We start from the raw sequence: 20,727 nt of genomic DNA, 5'->3' as shown, positions 1-20,727 counted from the left end.
CAGTCAGTTATTTTTGAACACTATAAAATATCTGCTTGCCACACTCTGCAGACATGTGTATAACTCTTTTACTTAAATATCTCTTCATATCCTGAAATTCATAATGTACTTCCATCCCCCAGTCTTGTCTTGATCCATCTTTGATTTTCAAAGATTTGTCTCTGGTTCTAATCATCAGTGCATTGCACTTTCTAGCCAAGGCCTGCTTCCTGAGGTGGATGTCCCTGGACAGCCCACTCTTCTCATCGGAGGAGCTGGCTCTCCTTCAGAACTTGGTTTCCTGGTTATTTCAGAGTCACCGATGGCCACTTGTTGGGAAATACCTGAACCACTCACACCAGGCTTGTACATGGATTCTGAAGCAGAAACAGAGACATCTGAGTGAATACTTGGCACAGTTCAGATGATACGTGGGATTTGCTTCCAGCTACAAATCCGATAAATGATCTTTCCCATTCTTCTCTTCCTGCCCTACGATGCTGGCAAGAATGCTAATTTTAAGCCAGCAGTGAATTCACCTACAGTTGTCTTCATTTTATATGCTTCTCCACTTATATCTTCTTCCCATTTTTGCTTTCCCTATTCTGCTATGGGGTCTTCGAGGAACTATAGAGAAATAAATCTATTTGCTGAGCCCTCTGCTGTGATTTTCAACTCACTGGCAAAAAGGAGAACTAGAGGCTTTCCTGACATAACCTCCCGTCATCTTAATCTTACGTAGGGTCATTCTTCTGATGGTCACATGCTCCACATGCTGCAGGACCAAGAAGCAGCCACCTCTTAGCACCTCACGGTGACTTTCAGGCTCTTAGTCTTCCTATACCAATTGGATTCCTTAATGGAGACCTTTGGAGCCCACAGTGGTCTAGACTGAGAGCCACTGCACACTGATCATTATGCTCCGGCTCTTGCTGGTTACCTTGGTACACTGGAGATGCTTTCGGGTCCTCAACAGCTACTGATGGAAAAATATTATAAAACTTTGAGAAATACATGACTCCTGATCATAAGGAGCACAGAAACAAAATCACTATCATTCAACGGTGATGTTTAACATAAAGAGTAGACAGAAGGCGCATGTAAGATGATATTGGCCTGTTTTTAAAGCTCTGATATTTTGGATATGTCACATACCCTTGGTGTTTGTGTCTTGGATTAAATACTTTCAAGATTATTGCTATTAAATATAGGCACACTTGAATTTTACCACTTTTCTACACCTCACCTGAATGTGTGAAGTAATTTCCAAACATCATTTTATACAATATATGAGGGGTCCAAAACAGAATAATTAAGTATATACATGTTTAAAATGTATATAAATTAATTAAAATTATTACAATATAGTTTAGTTGAAGTTTTTTTTTTTTGTACCAAGGATCGAACTCGGGACCTTGCACTTGCAAGGCAGGTGGCGGCATCACTGAGCTAAATCCCTGGCCCTATGTAGTTTAATGAACTGGTAAATATAAAATGATAATTAACACAATAAAACTGGGGGATTTAGTTCTAGTTCTGAGGTTAATAGATACTTATATATGGGGCCCGGGATTTAGCTCAGTGGTTTCGCCACCTGCTGCACAAGCGCAAGGACCCAAGTTCGATCCCTGGTACCAAAAAAAAACGTACTTATGTAATCAATGATCTGCTTCAACCTGATTTTCATCATTTAAAAGATGAAAGAGTAAGACTTTATGAATTTTACCACATGTTTTGCTCTAAAAGCTAAAACACTTTAATAAAAAATGAACTTCATAATTATTTAAATACATAGAACTCCCATTTGACCCAGCTATTCCTCTGCTGGGTATCTTCCCCCCAAAATTAAAAGAATCATACTGCAATGATATGTTCTCACCCATGTTTATAGCAGCACAGTTTGTGATAGCTAAAACTTGGAAACAGCCCATTTGCCCATCAGCTGGAGACTGGATAAACAAGATGCAGGTTTTTTTTTTATATATATATAAAATGGAGTGCTACTCAGCCATAAAGAATGAGAAACTAGAGACATTTATAGCTAAATGGATGCACATTGAGGCGATACTCTTAAGTGAATAAATAGGACACACATATATAAATAATGAATAGTTTCTCTGCTATGAAAAACTAAAAGTGTAAATAAGGATCAAAATGTATAATTGATATTGTGAAATAGGAAGAAATGCTCTAAAGGAGTAGGGGAAGTGGGAGGGGTAGGGGAAAGGAAAGAAAGGAAAAGAAAAAATACGAGAAAAGGAAAAAATGGAAGCAAAGTCTTTGTAAATAGGGAGGGATGGAGGGGGTGAAGGGAGGGCAGGGGAATGGGGAAAAAATAAGAACCAAGATATGTCATGTACAGGTACAAGTTCCAAAATGATAAATGTAATTGTATTGTATACCTAAAATGTACCAATAAACTTAATGGAAAATAAAAAATAATGATTTAAATCCATATATGAAAAGTTTTTCTCAGGAAATTATTATTTGTTTGCCTATCTGCATGTGGTACTAGTGTGTAAAGTTAACCAGCATAAGACTGGGACACTTTACTTTAGTATGCCAGTGACTAATGCAATGTCTAGTATATCTAATTGTCCTAAGAGTAGAATAATAAATATCAGTTCAAGAAAATTAAGCTAGAAAATAATGGTTGTTAGGTTTTTCTAAAACTCTATTCTTTTTATTTTTTGAAACAAAAGAAAAATCAAGGAAATACACACACACACACACACACACACACACGAACCTTGTTAAGAAACAAGACTTGCAGGATAATGTGAGAAATTTCAGATGGCAATTATTAAGTTAAACCTGAAAGCCTGTGACATTATAAGTGGCACAAACATTCAATTAAAACTGTAAAACCCAAATTATAAGATTGTATGTAATTTATCTAAAGTAGCAGTGACTTCTAGCTTGACACAAATTCTACTTAAAATATTAGTGAGCTAGACCTTTAAATCCTCTTGGCAAGATAGTTTTATTGCTTGCTAATTGGGCTCCACATTTTAAAAATAACACTTTTATATAAAATGGAAAAACTCAAGAATTTTTCAAATATTTGAAAAGCAATGTTCAATATTGTTCGTTTAGTTGCTCTCTTATTATCTCTGTTTCAATATAGTTTTCCTGTATTTAAGATATGTAGATAATAATGAAAACAAACATTAATTTTTTTCTTGTAGAAAATTTTACTTTGGATTTATTCAAATTGAGTTTCTTCATGAGTTTTAGTTGCTTTTCTTAATACTTTGATGCTACTGAGAATACTCAATATAAGATCTACTTTATTGGGAAATGGAAACATCAACAGAATTATTTGTATAGGAATATACGTTTCATTATTTTAGGACTAATGCAGAATTTAGTATTGGTACCATTTCAGCTCTCAATTCCTGTTATCATTTGAAAGGTCTCCTTTTCCAAAGATCAACACACATCTATTTTGTATGGATCTTCCTCACTAACTCTGAGATGATTCCTCAGCAAATATTTTTATATTGTTCTTTGTTTAGTGAGTTCATTGGTTCTGTGTGGATATTATATATTCTGTTCCATCTAGGAGATTTTATTTATTGTACCACCAACCAAACGTATCTGCTGTTTTTTTCATACTTTATTCAGGTTTCAGTAGTTTTCCCCACATGTCCTATTTTCATTTTGGACACCATCCAGAATGCCATACTATATTTTATTACCTTATTTGTTAGCCTTCTCTGGGTTATGACAGTTTCTTATTTTTGGTGATCTTGATGTTTTTGAGGAATATTGATCAGATATTTGGTATAATGTCCTTCTGGTGGAATTTGTCCTTTTTGTGTCTTTGCTAGATTAGAGTTCTGAGATTTTGGGATGGAAGATGACAGGGCCGAAGTACCAGTCTCTCCATATCCTATCAAGGTTGTGTGCTAGCAACATGATTTCACTGGTCTTGTTGCCTTTGATCACCTGGGGAAGGTAGAGTTTCCAGGGGTTCTCCACTATAGTGTTTTGTCTCTTCATTTGAAAGTCAACTTTTTGCAAGTGAGTCATTAAGTCTAGCTGATAGTCATAGCAGGAGGGAAAGTTTCACAACTTTGATGCAGAGTACTTACAAAAATTATTTATAATTTTCCAATGGGAAATTATTTTTGTTTATATTTTTACTCAATATTTATATCAGTATAGACTCATGGATATTTATTTTGTGCCTTCAGTTATAATCCAGTACTGTGTTATTTACTCTCTTGCTCAAATTATTACTTCTTTGACCATTGGTAGCCTTGTGTGTGTGTGTTTCTTTAGAGCATGACAAGATGCTTTAGGCTCTCTTGGCATACTCTCTGCCCATCCCTAGAATCACCCATTTCTCCAAGGGTCCTTGGTTTTATTTATTTAAAAAATGTTAAAGAAGCTAAGATCAAGGAACTGGATGAGGTGCTCATTGCTGACAGGGTGTCCTTGATTCTAGGCTGTCTTAAAGGATGGAAATAGTAATTACTTTCGGCTTTCACTTGCGGACATTTTCCCAAGGTAGTCTTCTTGAGCACTACTCCCTTTCAACTTACACTTGTTATTTTTAGTCTTTTAATATTTAGTTTGAGTTGTCATTTTTTTCCAAAAAGATTTGCTTATCTATAACATTGAATTTTCTTTAGTGTCTACCATTCATAATAATTTATAGTCCCATTGATTTATTGATTTGTGTAAATATACAAGATACAACTACTTTGTATAATTTATTATCCAAACCTAAGAAAATGTCAGGTCAGAAATAAATGAGGAATCAGTGAGAGTATACTTAATATCATATAACATATTTCCTTTGGCCACTAACAAAACCCTAATGAGAAATTTAGAAAAAAATTAGATGAACTTCTGCAGTGATATGGACATTACATTGTTTTGTTGGTGAAACCAGAAGTATAAGCATTTTTTATTATGAAAATTCTGTCTTTGAGTAAACAAAATCATTCTGAAGTGATACTACTTTAAAATCCCAAACCATAAAATAACAGAATAAAAATGAAATAGGACTTTTGGTTTTAGTATGACAGAGTAAAGCTGTGTTTGCCTCTTTCTCCCCTTGGAAGTCACTCAAAAAATAAGAAAAATGAGAATTAGATACTCATGTTCTATCCCTTATTTGTTTGTATCCCTGAAATACTTTATATGTAAACAGTTGTCAAACGTAGGTTAATAGTCATACATGGGCTGAACTTGCTTAACAAAGAAAGAAATTCTAAAATTGTCTAATAAAGAAAAAAACAGCTCTGTGCTTAATAGAGGAATCAAACTTGAAACAATGATTCAAAATTGCTAAAAATAAAAGGATAGACAAAAAAATGCAAGCAGGTACATGATAATGGTATGAGAGGACAGGTTGTAATAACAACAAGATCAAAGTCAAAGCCAGGAATCCCAATCTTTTTATTACTATTTAACTTTGTCCTAGAATTATTGACCAATGAAATTAGATGAGAGATAACAATGAAGGCATGAGAATTGAAAAACGGAGAAACAAACCCATATTTTTCAAATAGCATATCAAAATAACTTTATAACCAGTGGAAATCAATGATAAACTCAAAGAGTAAAAGAATTCAGCAAAGATACAAAATTAACAAAAAACTTAATAGCCTGTGTTGTACCACCCATGATGAAGTGCATCAAATCTGTGAGGAGCAAAAGTTCCTACTCTGGAAATGGTAGACCTAGAAATGGTATGGGAGAAGGCAAGAAGAGATATATACATTTATGTGTGTGTGCCTGTATGTATATAATTCATATATGCATGCTTATTTGCACATACATATGTGTGAGTGTATATGTTTCCCAGCTCCATTCACTGGAAGGGCCAAGAAACAAAGACACCAGGCACTGGATACCAGGCCTTGGTCTATGAATCAATTCTACACTGAGAGAAAGTAGAAGTGTTCAGAGGAAAGATGATTCTGGGCTTGGAGCTGGAGAGGTACAAAATGGATCTGGGACACCTTTTTATGTAAAAAAAAAATAAGGAAGTACTCAAAGAAAAAATTTACGAAAGATATTACAAAGACATGGGAGTCAGAATGAAGGGCTCCCACTGGCCAGCTTTGGGGCTACTTAAGTATTAAATGATAAGCCACTAGAAAAATATGAATGAATCCAAACTTATAGCAAATAGATACAGAAATAATTGAAGGAGAGGGGAAAGTTGCTTACAGTAGGACATTGAGGGTCTACTGGTAAATGGGAAGAGAACGCTAGAGATGGAAAATTCATCACTTGGCAGTCATCATGGCAAAGATTGGGTCTGGGAAGATCACTGATGATGCTACCTGCATTGTTTATTAGTTCCAAAGGAAAAAATAAGTAATTATACAGTGGATTATGTAGAAAATGCCTTGTCAAGTCAATCAGCATTGCCTACCAGACTCAGATGGACCTTGCTGGTCTTCATGCAGTATAATATTCTGAGAAATACTGCACAGTATCATCTGTGACGTATTCTGGCAGAGAATGCACAACCTCCATCTCATAATAAGGAAATACCAAACCAATACCAAATGAGGAATAGTCTATGAAAAGAGTTTGTAGCATTCGTTTCCAAAATATACTACTATCATAAAAGGCAAGAACCTCTATGGTAGTCTGGAAATGTCCCTGATTAATGAGGGCTGAAGGGATATGACAGTGAGCAACACACCTAATCCCAGACCAGAAGGAACAATTAATCCATAACAAGCATCACTAGGACAGTTGATAAAGTTGGGATTTATGCATTAGATTAGAAAAGCCACTGTGCCAATATAAACTGGGGAAATTAATAATTGAACTGTAATGATGTAAGAGAATACTGCTATTCTTAAGAAACATACACTGAAATCTATTGCCTGTGACACTCTAATGGTTCATATATATATGCTTAATATATATTGCATTGGATTTTGAAAACCATGTGTGAATAAGAATTACTTTTTAAACTTGTTCATATTGGCTTTATGAATAGCCTAATATTAGGTAAAATTTTTAAAAAAATTTTATTGGTACATTTTAGGTATACAATATAATGATATCCATCATTGGAAATTTGGACCTTAACATAATCTCTCTTAATTAATTCTTAATCTCTCTTAATTAATTAATTCTCTTAATTAATTCTTAAATAAGAATTTATCCCCCTTCCCCTGCCCTCCCTTCAACCCCTCCATCCCTCCCTATGTACAAAGACTTTGTTTCCATTTTTTTCATTTTCCATATTATTCCATTCCCTTCTTTCCTTTCCCCTACCCCTCCCACTTCCCCTTCCCCTTTCCCCCTTTTCTTCCTATTTCACATTATCTATTATACCTTTTAGTCCTTATTTACATTTTCAGTTTCTCACACTAGAGAAACTATTTGGTATTTACACGTGTGTCCTATTTATTTCACTTAAGAGTATTGCCTCAATGTGCATCCATTTAACTATAAATGTCTCTAATTTCTCATTTTTATGGCTGAGTAGTACTCCATTTTATAAAAAAACCCCACATTTTCTTTATCCAGTCTCCAGTTGATGGGCATTTGGGCTGTTTCCAAGTTTTAGCTATCACAAATTGTGCTGCTATGAACATGGGTGCACATATATCACTGTGGTATGATTCTTTTAATTCTTTGGGGAAGATCCCCAGCAGAGGAATAGTGGGGTCAAGTGGGACTTCCAGTCCTAGTTCTTTGAGGTATCTCCATACTGATTTCCATAGTGCTTGTACCAGTCTACACTCACACCAGCAGTGGAGCAGGATTCTTCTTTCCCCACAGCCCTGCCAGCATTTGCTATTGGTTGATTTCATGATAGCAGCCATTCTTTCTGGGGTGAGGTGGAATCTCAGTGTTGTTTTCATTTGCATCTCTCTAATGACCAGTGATGTTGAACATTTTTTCATATGCTTATTTGCTATTTCTACTTCTTTTTCTGAGAAATGTCTGTTCATTTCAGATGCCCATTTTCTGGTTGGGTCATTAAATTTGGGAGGTCTGATCTTTTTACGTTCTTAATAGTTTCGAGATAGTAGACCTTTGTCTGAGGAAGAGCAGGTGAAGATTTTTTCCCACATTGTGGGTTGTCTCTTCACACTGTTGGTGGTTTCTCTTGCTGTGCAAAAGCTTTTTAATAAGAAGGGGTCCCACTTGTTGATTGTGCCAGTTCACGGGCAACTGAGGTTTTGTTCATAAAATCTTTTCCTACACCGATGTCTTCAAGAGTTCTACCTAACCTCTCTTCCAGCCGATTCAGCGTTTCTATTTTAATATTTAGATCTTTAATCCATCTAGATTTTAGTTTAGTGCATGGTGAGAGATATAGGTCTAGTTTTAATCTTTGGCAAGTTGAAACCCAATTTTTCCAGCACCATTTATTAAAGAGGCTATCTTTCCTCCAGTGAGGGTGTTTGGCTCCTTTATCGAAGAAGAGATGGCTGAGTGTGTCTGGAGTTGTTTCTGCATCTTCTAATCTGTTCCACTGCTTCTCAGGTCTGTTTCTTTGTCAGTACCATGCTGTTTTTATCACAGTAGCTTTGTAGGATAGTTTCACATTGGGGATTGTGATACCCCCTGACGTGTCTCTGTTACCTAGAATTGCTTCTGCTGTTCTGGGTCTCTTCTTATTCCAAATGAATTTTTGGATTGTTTTCTCAAGGTCCATGAAGTATGCTGCTGGGATTTCAATTGGGATTGCATTGAATCTATATAGCAGTTTTGGAAGTATGGCCATTTTCATTATATTGATCCTACCCAGGAGTAGGAGATATATTTCCATTTTCTGATATCATCTTCAATCTCTCTTTTCAGTGTGCTACAGTTTTCAGAGAAGAGGTCTTTGATTTCTTTTGTTAGGTTGATTCCTAGGTATTTCAGTTTTTTGGATGCTATTGTGAAAAGAATTGTTTGCCCTATTTCTCTCTCAGTGAGTCTGTTGTTCAAGTGGAGGAAAGCTATTGATTTTTGTGTGTTGACCTTGTAGCTAGCTACTCTACGGATCTTGATTATTAAGTCTAGAGACTTTTGGTGGAGTTCTTGGGGTTTTCTATATAGAGTATCATGTTATATGCAAATAATGACAATTTGACTTCTTCATTACCTATCTTTATTCCTTTTATTTCTTTCTCTTGTCTAATTGCCATGGCTAATGTTTCAAAAAGTATATTGAACAAGAGTGGTGATAGTGGACATCCTTGTCTTGTTCCTGATTTTAGTGTGAAGGATTTCAGTTTTTGACCATTTAGTATGATATTGGCTGTTAGGTTTTTATAGACGGCTTTTATCAGATTGAGGGAGAGACCATCTATTCCAATTTTTTCTACGTTTTTTATCATAAATACATATTGGATTTTGTCAAATGCTTTTTCTGCATACGTCGTTTTATAAACCTGTCATGCATTATTATCAATAATTTATAATCTGCAATTGTCAGAAACATGTCTTATAGATATCATTTATGTCTTCCTGTATTTACTGTTGTGGATTCCTGTGTACCCTTGCTGATATTTTTTGCCTCTAATCTATCAATTTCTGGAAGAGGCATCTTGAAATTTCTTCTATGACAGAACATTTGTGAATTTTTCTGTTCTAAAAATGTTTGCTGGATATAGGAGCTTTGACATTCAGTGAGCGCATATGCAGGAGTGATACATGGTCCAAATAAATTGAATCTTTTCTTACTGTTGAGTAACCTTCATTAACTACAGTAATGCATTTTGCCTTAGACTATCTTTCCCCCCCTAGTATTTATATAAGTTACTCAGTTCTGGTTTTGTTTTGTCTCTTGTGAGGAACAAAAATGTATATACATTACCCAGGGTGCCTTTTAATTTAGTGAGGGAGTTTCACCTTTAATACAAATTTAACATTCATTACAAATTTACAATACATTATAGTAGGTTTCATTTGTGCTATAATTTGTAAGTTTCTTTTTTCTGATTTTTGTAGTTTCTGCTTCATCTTTTCCTTTTTCTTTTCTATTAACCAGAAGTACATTTTCATCAACATTCTATTCTGTTTTATTCTTTCAAGTGTTATCCTAACATTATACATATGTATATTTAGCTTAGGTCATAACTTGAGTTGCTATCTTTGACTACTTCTCAAGCTGCACAAAGATCCCTGTCTAAACACCTGCTTTACTAGTTAATGTCCAAGCCAGGTGTGGTTTGATTATTGAGGAAATTGGAATTGCCAAACTGGTTTTGAACAGGGAGTATGCGTCTCTGCAGTTCAAGCCGGACTTACTGCAGAGGAGTTTCCTCATTCTCTCACGTGTTCAAGACTGCCTAGCCTGACACCTCCCAAGTATCTCAGGGATTTTCTTTGTTCTCTAACAGTTTGTTACCTCTACCTCCCCGCCAAATGGAAATGAGGTATGACTCTGTGCACTGAACTTGCTTTCTGTAATACTTGATAACCAATGAATTTGTTGAGCCCATATGACCTGAACATCCTTTACATCCTGCAAGGATGTAAAATGTCTGTAAGCCCAACCTCTCCTGAGAGAGTATATCTTGCCTTGTTCTATCTCAAGTGGGGTGTCTCTTGGAGTGTGAACTCAGGCTGACTGCCAAGAAGAGCTATAACACGGAACCAAATTTTCTGCTTCAGTTTGAAGAATCTGCTGTTAGATCCACTGACAGATTATGCTACCAGGGGTCCTGTGGGAGAAGAGGCGAACTGATGTCTGAAGTCATCCGTTAAAGGTTCTCCCTGTGGTTGAAGATTTTGCTCCCTGTTAAATTATACATTGTATCAATATTTGTGTATTTAAGGAGTCGTTTCATTATTTCCAACTAAATACGGCTGAAATCTATAACCAAAGCTTTTGAATGTTTTAAGGCAAAGTTAAACAATGTGAACAACAGGAATGCGGGAAGAAAGCTTGAGAGGAAGAAAGCTTGAGAGCCCGAGAGGCACCACCATAGCCTGAGGAAAAATGAAATTGTAAGAAGCAGTTAATGGCTCCTTGACTTAACACCAACCCAGGAATTTCAACAAGTTAAATTTTGTTGCCTCTGTAGAATCCAACCCACAGGCAGACGTGACCAGCAATGTGGGGTTAGTTCATGGGTTACTTTCTTGCTCAGAAGTTCTGAAAATGGATGCATAGGAAATGTCCAACCATAGGAGCAATTAGAAAATCAGAGCATGATCTACTGAAGCCAAAAAAAGAGAGTTAATTTAAAAATGTTACCACTACACTTGCTAAGGCCTTCACAGCAAACTGCTTGAGTTTATCTTCATCTCCAAGGTAGACACTCCCTAGAGATGAACTTTTATGGAATAAGCAGGGGCCATTTTGTATGGATGGCATTGTGACTCACACTTGCGTTGACTGTTACCTTAGAACAACACGGACAGAGAGAACTTATGTATGAATAGAGGCAGTTACGTTTCTCGTAGATGTTCTGATAAATCATTTCATAAAGTAGAAAGGAATGGAAATGAGATCAATTGTTGCTGCTTTTATCTTCATGAAATACAAACAGTTGCATTTCGTCCAGAAGAGAGGGATGATAGAGTTTAACGTGCAAGCATTTTGGGATCACGACTGGGAAATGGGGTGAGGGTGGGGCTGGACTGGGGGTGTGGCTCAGTGGAAAGTCACCTGCTTAGCACGAGCATGATCCTGGGTTCAATCCCCAGCACTGCAACAAAACAAAAATAAAGAAGAAACGAAAGCAACAAAAACTGTGTGACTGATACATAGTCACAGAAAATCACAACATATGACTACTGGCTTTTCTTAGATCTATGAAGACTCCAATGAGACATTTTCTTACATTTTTAGGATAATTTTTATCAAACGACAACAAATAGCAAGTAAGACGATGGTGAGGAGAACAACGAATCTCTGTCCACTCTTGGTGGGAATGCAGATTGGTATAGCCATTCCAAATAACAGGATGGGGGCCTTCAATATATTAAAAGTAGGACTACCGTGTTACCTAGCAATCCTACTGCCGGGTACACACCAAAGGGAAATGAAATCAGCATCTTGTTGAGATATCTGTGCTCCTACTTTCATTGTAACATTATTCACAATAGTCTGATATAGAAACAACCTAAATGTCCATCAGTGGCTGTGTGATATATTTGCATAATGAAATACTGTCTCAAAGGAACAGAACCTTCTCATCATTTCAGCCTTTAAAAAGAAGGAAATCTTGCCGGGGATTTAGCTCAGTGGTTTCGCCGCCTGCTGCCCAAGCGCAATGACCCGAGTTCGATCCCTGGTACCAAAGAAAAAAAAGAAGAGGAAGTCCTGTTATTTGTGAAAACATGTATGAAGATGTATGAAGCCAGAGAACACTGTGCTAAGTGAAATTAAGTCAGGTACAGGAAGACCAAGAAAAATACTACATGATCTTGCATGTGGACTCTAAAAACATCAAATAGTAACAGAATAAAATGGTGGTTACCTGGAGCATGGATGGGAAGACATAGGAAGATGTTGGTCAAAGTATAAAAACATGCAATTTTGCAGAATAAATAAGGTTAGAGATCTAGTGTACAACATGATGAGTGTAGTTAATAATTTATTTTACATGGAAAACTTGCTAATAGACTAGATTTTAGATACCACACAAAAGTTAACTATGTGAAGTGGTGGCTATTTTAATTTGTTTAACTATAATAATAAATTTATTGTATATCTTAATATATATAAAAATATAAATACAGTTAATTTTCTATTATACAGTTGTTTTGTTCATATTTCTCTTTTGCCATCTGCATTTTGCTGAATTTTTTCTATTGACATACTTTGATTCCTCTTTTGTATAAATTTTATAGGGTGTGTGTGTGTGTGTGTACATGTGTGGTGTCCTTGTGGGTTATATAATAGATCTTATTGTTGTACAAGGGCATTTAAAACTGATAAATTAACTTCAATCACATTGCAGTAATTCTATATTTCATTTCCCCTCCCCACACTGTTACTATTATGATTTATACTAATTCATTTTGTATATCTTTAATTTATATTTTATAATTATCTTAATTTATATTTTATAGTTATTGTATACTATTAAAATTTTTATACTAGAACTAAAAGTGATTTATCCACTAGCATTACAGTAACACAATATTCTATAATTACATTTACACTTACTTCTATTTATGAGGTTCATACTTTCCTGTTATAATGATGCTATCTAGCATCCTTTCATTTCGGCTTGAAGAACTCTTTTCAACATTTCCTGTAGGGCCAGTCTAGAGCCATAAACTCCCTCAGCTTTTGTCTGTCTGGGAAAGTTTATCTCACTTTCCTTTTTAAAGGACAATCTTTCCAGGATAGGATTCTTTGCTGTCAATGTTGTTCTTTCAGCATATGCATATATAATCTCACTCCCTTCTGACCTGCAATCTTTATGCTGGAAAATCCATGGATACTCTCATAAAGTCTTTTTTTTTAATACATGACAAGTCACTTTTCTCTTGTTACTTTCAAAATTACCTCTCATTCTTAGAAACAAACCCGTGCATCTAAGGTCTACAAATCTTTGAAAAAAGTATCAAGAACACACAATGGGAAAAAGTAGTATCTTCAAAAATGGTCTTGGGAAAACCAGATGTAAACATGCAAAAAGACAAAATTAGACTCATACCTTCCACCATAAATAAAAAGAAACTCAAATGGATTAAGTACTGATTCATAATATCTGAAACTGTAAAACTCTTAGAACACAGTCAAAAAGCTTCTTAACATTGGTCTTGTAATGATTTCATTATAGGATAACAAAAGCAAGAGTAACAAAAACAAAAATACACAAATGGACTACTCTGGAGAGCAAAGGAAGCAATCAACAGAATAAAAAGACAACTTCTAGAACATTAATCATCAGGTAAATGCAAATAAGAAAACCACACAATTCTACCTAACATTTGCTAGGGAGGTTCTTAGCAACAAAACAAAGAACAAGGGTTCACAAGGACTTAGAAAAATCGAAACTTTTGCACACTGTTTCTGGAGATGAAAAATGTATCCAGTATAGAAAACAACATGGAAGTTTCTCAAAAACTTAGAAATAGAGCTACCAGGAGCACACTCATTCTAAGTATTTATGTAAAACAATGGAAATCAGAATCTGAAAGAGATAACCACATTCCTTTGTTTATACTAGCACCGTTTTTACTAGGCAAGCTATGGAAATAGCCTGAAAGTAGTTCATCCACTGATGAGTGGGAAAAGAAAATGTAGTGTAAACAATGGTCTTTTATTTTGAAGGGATTAATTTTTTTTGAGTTTTTTATATATTGTAGATATTACTCCTTTGTCTGAGGTATAGGTGGCAATTTTTTCCCCCATTTTGTATGTGGTCTCTTCACTCTGATGGTTGTTTCCTTAGTATGTGGAAGCATTTTAATTTGGTATGACCCCATTTGTTAACTCTTGGCATTATTTCTTGTGCAACTGGGTTTCTGTTCAGAAAGTTCTTGCCTTTGCCTATGACTTCAAGAGTTTTACCTATTGTATCTCCCAGCAGATTAAGTATTTCTATTTTAATACTAAGATCTTTGATCCATTTTTATTTTAGTATATGATGACAAGTATGGGTCTAGATTCAATTGTCTGCACGTGGATAGCCAGTTTTCCCAGCACATTAATTAGTTGCCAAAATTGATAACAATAAGTTTCAATGTATTTCAGTCTATCATATTTGACACAAACCATGTTATCTCACACAGTGTAATAATATCAGAATTCAATAATGCAAAGTTAACAAAAAGATCTGTAAGTGTGGAAATTTATAAACAGGCATCTAAATAATTTTGCGAAGAGGAACTCATATTGGACATTAGTATTTTACTTTTTTATTGCTAGCTCAAACCTATTTTGAGATCACATTATTTCTTTTTTATTATAAAGACTAACTCTTTATTCGTACCAGCTACACTGTGACTCTTCCACACGGGCATAAATTGTGTATGTTTAAAGGTTTTGGGCATTCTGAGCTCTGTGAGGATGCCTCAAGTGTAGTCTCACCAGTAGCAGCGGAGTACAGATTTAGGTAACCCCGTGAAGATTTCTGGATCCTTCCCGTGTGGCTGCCTCATCCCTTGCACATTTTCACGCAAACCCTGCTTCGCGACGACCCTCCCGCCTCCGCTCAGGGGACCGCTTGCTGCTCTTTGGCTCTCAGTCCCTGTGCTCCCTGCTGGAAAATGCCTTGAGGTAGAAAGGCTGTTGGCTCAGCTCATTTCTTTCCATTCTCTCCGAGGACACAATATCATGTGGCCTAAAATACTGTGTCCGAAAAATAGTTTCTTCATGTATTTCTATTTATTAGATTTACATTAATATTTATGTTTGCATTATATATTTATGTACACAATTATGTATGGTGTCGTTTTTGCACACTTGGGCATGAGGCTGGTCTGGGTGCTTTTGTTCCTCCGCACGGGCTTCCCGTGGCTTCCTAGGGTGGCCTGGCTTCCAATCTAGGGGAATCTCTTCTCTTGCTCCCTCCCTGCCCTTATTTGTCTTCTTACCTTTTCCTTCAGGTCACGGACAAGCCAACCTATCCTCTTCACCGTGCTTTGCTTGTTACAGAAGGGAGAAGAGGCAAAAATGATTTCCAACTGCTCCTGTTATCTGTCAAAAATTGAAGAGGGAAATCTTTCAAATACCGTGTGTGTGTGTGTGTGTGTGTGTGTATTTAAGGCCACAATAAAGATCCATATTAATTAAGATTTTAGTAATTTAATAGCATATTCTATCTAAAAATGATCTGTAATTGCTGCCACAGCATCTCCATGTTATTTTGGGGGTTGGACGTGGAACAATGTTGCGTGTGAAGTGCCCCTGTTAATTTTATGTGTGAACTTGACTGGACCACAGCTCAGGATGCCTAGGAATTTGGATGAACATTATTCTGGGCATGCCTGTAAGGGCATTTCTGTGAGATTAACTTTTTAACCAAGACTTGGAAGAGAAGGGTCCCTTCCTAGATGTGAGTGCACCTCATCCAATTCACTGACAACCTGAGGAGGACAGAAGACCAAGCAAGGGAGAATTCATTCTCACTCTCCAGGTCTTATAGCCACGACCTCGCTCTTCTCTGCCTTTCGACTCTGCTCCATCTGGAGCTTACACCCGTCACTTCTCTGATTTCCCAGGTCCTTGAACCTGGGCCAGACCTGTTGGCCATCCCAGTTCTCTAGCTTGCCTGCTGCATATGATTTCTTTTAGTTTGTGACTATTCAACAGTGATAAGCATTCAGCAGATCCCATACTTTGAATTTTAAATTTTGATATTTTCTTTCTCTAGATGCTGGAGAGTGGCTATGAGCTCTAGCGGTAGGTTTGTTTATTAAAAAAATTTCCAACTTAAGATATTTTCAACTTCTGTTGGGTTAATCAGATGTGACACCACTGTGAATTGAGGACCATCTATAAACATTTATGCATTACTCATCTGTGGGGCTATGTTTTCAGATCTGCATTATTTGGTGATTCTACTGTGGGAATGTCATAGAATATCTTTACACAAACTGAGAGGGCTACAGCACTAGGAAACATAATCTTATAACCATTGTATGTGGGATGTGTACACATGTGTACATACAAATGGAGATTAGGAGGGATCTACAAGACAAGGAATACCAAAGCTTGCCCCAAACCCACTAGCATCTAGAAGGGAGCCATGAACCAACCCTGCTGAAACCTTAATCTTAGACTTCTCACCTCCAGAACTCTAGGACAATAAATTTCCATTAAGCCAGTTGGTGGAAATTTATTAGCAGAGTCTTAGAAAACTAACACAGCTGAACTCCAGAAAACTTTGATTTTTTTTTTTCTTGTGGTACTGGGCATCGAACTCAAGACCTTGCACTTGCAAGGGAGGCACGGTGCCAGTGAGCTAAATCCTTGGCCCAAAAACTTTCATTTTGGATCTCACATTTATACAGACTCTCATTTGGAAACGGTTGATCAATATCTGTTTTATTTTCCTCAACTAATGAGCATTTCCCATAGGTATATCTCTGTACAATCTTAAAAACATTGAGATGTTGTTTAGAGATATCTATATTTGCCAGGATAAAAATTAAACAGACATTTGAAAATATTCATAAATTATTTTTAAATAAGAATAAGAAACTCACTGCTATTTTTTTGAAACTCAGTACTTTTAAAAGTGATAATGTATGCACAGCATACATTTATGAAGCCTGTATTTTGCTAGACAGGTAGGCAACAACAGAACATAGGTGATAGCATTGTTTTACATTTTTGCAGTGTCTTTTTAGAATATCAGTAGGTTCTTTGATATACCTGGGTTTATATCTGCTTCTGCATTCAGTCATTAGCAATGTGTTATTTTTAAGTATATAACAATAGCACAGAGTCACACAGATGTATACTTGGAAGAATATTGTAATTGTTTTTCTGAGAAGATGTGCATATTCTTGATATTTACACCAAAACATGGTAGGATTTTTGCTTAGGGTAAAGTGCAGCATGAAGTCTGAGATCTCATCAATGAGGCTTTTATCATCTGTTATGTTAAAAAAAACCCTGATGTTTGCATGTTGAATAGTTTTTTCCCTCATGAATGATTTTGTGTCATAAGGTGGTGATCATTTGGGAAATATCAGAGCACTGAGATAAGCAGACATATAAATCTTGATGCATTTCGCTATTTAATATACAGGAAAACTATATTTACAAATAAACTGCTAAGATTATGGTTACAAATACAGGTTTTCCAAAATTCTACATTTTTTCCTGAAAGTTCAAATTTTATTACCGCAAAATACCAAAAACCCCCAGTTCCTTCTTTCTTTTTTTCTTTTCTCTCTCTTTCTACTTTTTAATTTCCCCACTCTCTTCCTCAATCCTTTTCTTTCTTTCTTTCTCTTTGTGGTAGAGATTGAACCAGGAGCCTCACCCATGCTAGGCAGGTGTGCTACCACAGAGCTATATCCCTAAACTCATGAAACTTATTTTCATTTGTAAAATAACTATTCCATGAAGGAAAAGATGGTTCATTCAGTTGCCATTTTATACAGCGGCACAAATCATTTTCTTCTCGGTGGTCACTGTTCTTTGAGAGCCTTTCACATGCATTTCTTCTATATTTTCCTATAAAATTTTCCCATGAGTCAATTGATAAAATGTACTATGTATTGATCATGTTCCTAATTTATTGCCAATGCTAATGCAACTACATTGTTGACAAGAAGAAAAGCCAGGGCTGTTTCCCTGGGGTTCTTCAAATCCATGTGGGCAGCACCCATGTCTTATCACAGGTTTGGTGCCTACATGTGTCCATGTGTGGTCAAGTAAATGTTCTTCCTTCCCCAGGCAGGAAGGCACCCTGGTTGTCCAGGTTGGAGAGAACAGGAAAAGATAGAACCGACTCTATGCAAATATTCTCCACATTGTAGTCTAAGCCAATAACTATATTGTGAATTACATTCTCAACACAAACAGCCAATTTCCTTTGAAAAATTTAATTCCCATGAATGTCACAAAACTTTTAAAGACATTTTATATGGTTACTTTCCATATCTGAATGATGGGTGATATTCATAATTTTTCAGCATTAACATTTAACTCCAAGGAGCAAATTACAATTACTGTAAAAACACTTAATGAATATTTTAGGGAGAACATTTACATTCCACAGTAGATGAAAATGGTTTTCAGTCTGACTCATACACTGCAATTTACTGGGTCTCTGCCATAAAGGACATAATTGTAAAATTCAATTACCTGGTACCTATCTATATCCATTGCATCTAGAATCAAAAGCCATTTATTGTTGGTAATAAAATAATTTAATAGTGTTTATGGAAGTTTTTAATGGCTGTTTGCTTGGAGAAGTAAATTTCTATCCAATTCAATAAAGTCCCCTTTGTTTTTGTAGGTAGTATGAGTGCAGCATTTTTTTTTCTGAATGTCACAACTGAAAATAATTAAGGAGTCAGACTCCTAAAGAAAACTTACTTCAAAGTATTTTGTTTCATTTTTACTGTTCACTCAGTTATACGCTTTTGACAGAGCAGGGTGTATTATTGGTGAACTATCTTTCTGATTGGTGTTTTAAAGGGTTGCTAAACAGGCAGTCAGGGGAGGAATTCACTGAAGTGCTTCCTGCTTAGGAAGAAAATGTTTGTGTCACTTAGTCTTCTTCAAAGTAAACTTATATCAAACAAGCTTGAATTATGAAGGGCATGTTATCCTAGAAAAGAAGAAAGGCAGTAAAGAAAGAGGAAAAGGAGAAGGAGGGAGGACAGATTTTATGGGAATTTTCATACTTCACATTTTCCCTGATGTCTATCATGGTACTTTACACATAGTAGGTGTTCAAAAGTTTCAGGATCTCTTAATAGTTCATAGAAAGCATCAACATATTATGATCTAACCTACTGGATAGATCTCTAGTTTTCAAATGTGTTCATTATAATTGCAATACAATTATACCACTGACATACAGCTTAGAATCAGAGCACTGGTTTGGAATAGCCAAAGTGAAGGTTATGCATATAAAATGTGATACTCAGAAACAAAAATAATTAGCAGAGCGAGGGTAGTTAGAGCCAAAGAACCATTAAGTCTCATGCTTTGAGAAAACAGTGCTCTGTAAGAGTTCTGGCCTTTAAAAAAAAATCTTCAGGCAACTTTTATGTGCTTGGCTAACATACTGCAAGAGGCTGGAAATGGAGACAAACAACAGCTCACCTGCCCAGCTTGCTGGAGGAAGAAGAGACCTACACATGATCCTCCATTTTGCCAGCTGAGGAAGTGACATCAACAGCTAGGAATATGATGGATCAGGGAGCAAGAAAGGGAAAACTGTCGGGTTCCTATACCAACCACAGAGTCAAAGTTCGTTTGTTTTGGTACCAGGGATCGAACTTAGGACCTTGCGCTTTCAAGTCAGGCGGTGGAACCACTGAGCTAAATCGCTGGCCCAGTTTGTTTGTTTTTAAAGTTTCCTTGTTGATCAAAGTTGTTCATAAACTGTCTGGATGTTAGGATCACAGCTGACTGAGGGACTGGAATGATTATTATAAGGTACAACATATAATAATGGGAAATTCAGAAATTTGTAATTTGTAAGTTGTAGCCCAGGGTAAAGGTAATAATATAATTATCTTGCATTGTGCTTGAATAGCTTTTTGCATTTCAAAAGGCTTTCAGAATCATCTCATTTTAGCCTTATAATCTACAAATTTTTCCAATACATGTATTTTCCTATCCAAAAAGAGTGACAAATATTCTTTGCTTGATCAGACTTTAGACCTGAACCCTTCTCTTAGGACTGTCTGGGTACTTCCTGGAAAAATCCAGTTTCAGCAAGAACCCTGCCAAGTCAGTTTACAACAAAAAAACAAGCCTGCAACGTTGGTATGTGACCAGCTGGGTATCTGATGGGGTTCCTTGTCCTCCACCGTGCCCTGTGATGTCTGATCACCCTGGCCTGTATTCAACAGGAAGCCTTTCTGGTCAGTTTAGCCAGAATCTCCTGTCCTCCAATCTTCCTCTTCATAATGTTCTATCCACTGACTGCTCCCTGGTCCTTGGCTATAGATTCCCACTCGCCTATGGCATATTTAGAATTGGGCTCAATTTCCTTCCTGAACTGCCAACTCTCTTTGATAGCAATGGACTCGAAGGATGTTCGAAGTATCATTGAAGGCCACTGGCCACGCCCACGGTGGCAGTGACCCACTTAGCCTGCCGAGAGAGAGACAGGTCCCAGGCCGCCCTGCTAAATCCAACCCCGCAGCTACCAGCCAGAGGGT

General features: G+C 36.4%; 1 long non-coding RNA gene across 3 annotated transcripts in view; it reads left to right on the top strand.

Annotated features, from left to right (window-relative positions):
* Window positions 1-20,727, top strand: part of LOC147830163 (uncharacterized) — a 708,257-nt gene that overhangs the window by 478,079 nt on the left and 209,451 nt on the right. Inside the window, exon 7 of one of the 3 annotated variants that reach the window (XR_015444501.1) lies at window positions 13,707-15,206. The exons of the other annotated variants lie outside the window; for them this stretch is intronic. This is a non-coding gene — a long non-coding RNA (uncharacterized LOC147830163). Of the gene's footprint in view, window positions 1-13,706; window positions 15,207-20,727 lie in introns of those variants that run through there. 3 annotated transcript variants of the gene reach the window in all.

This window comes from Heterocephalus glaber, unplaced genomic scaffold (assembly GCF_053883595.1).
Source record: "Heterocephalus glaber isolate CG9 unplaced genomic scaffold, H.glaber_assembly_v1.0 deba00000331, whole genome shotgun sequence".
In the NCBI taxonomy this organism is placed as follows: domain Eukaryota; kingdom Metazoa; phylum Chordata; class Mammalia; order Rodentia; family Bathyergidae; genus Heterocephalus; species Heterocephalus glaber.
The sequence above is the reverse complement of the archived record's forward strand: the minus strand, read 5'-3'. Positions and strand labels throughout refer to the sequence as shown.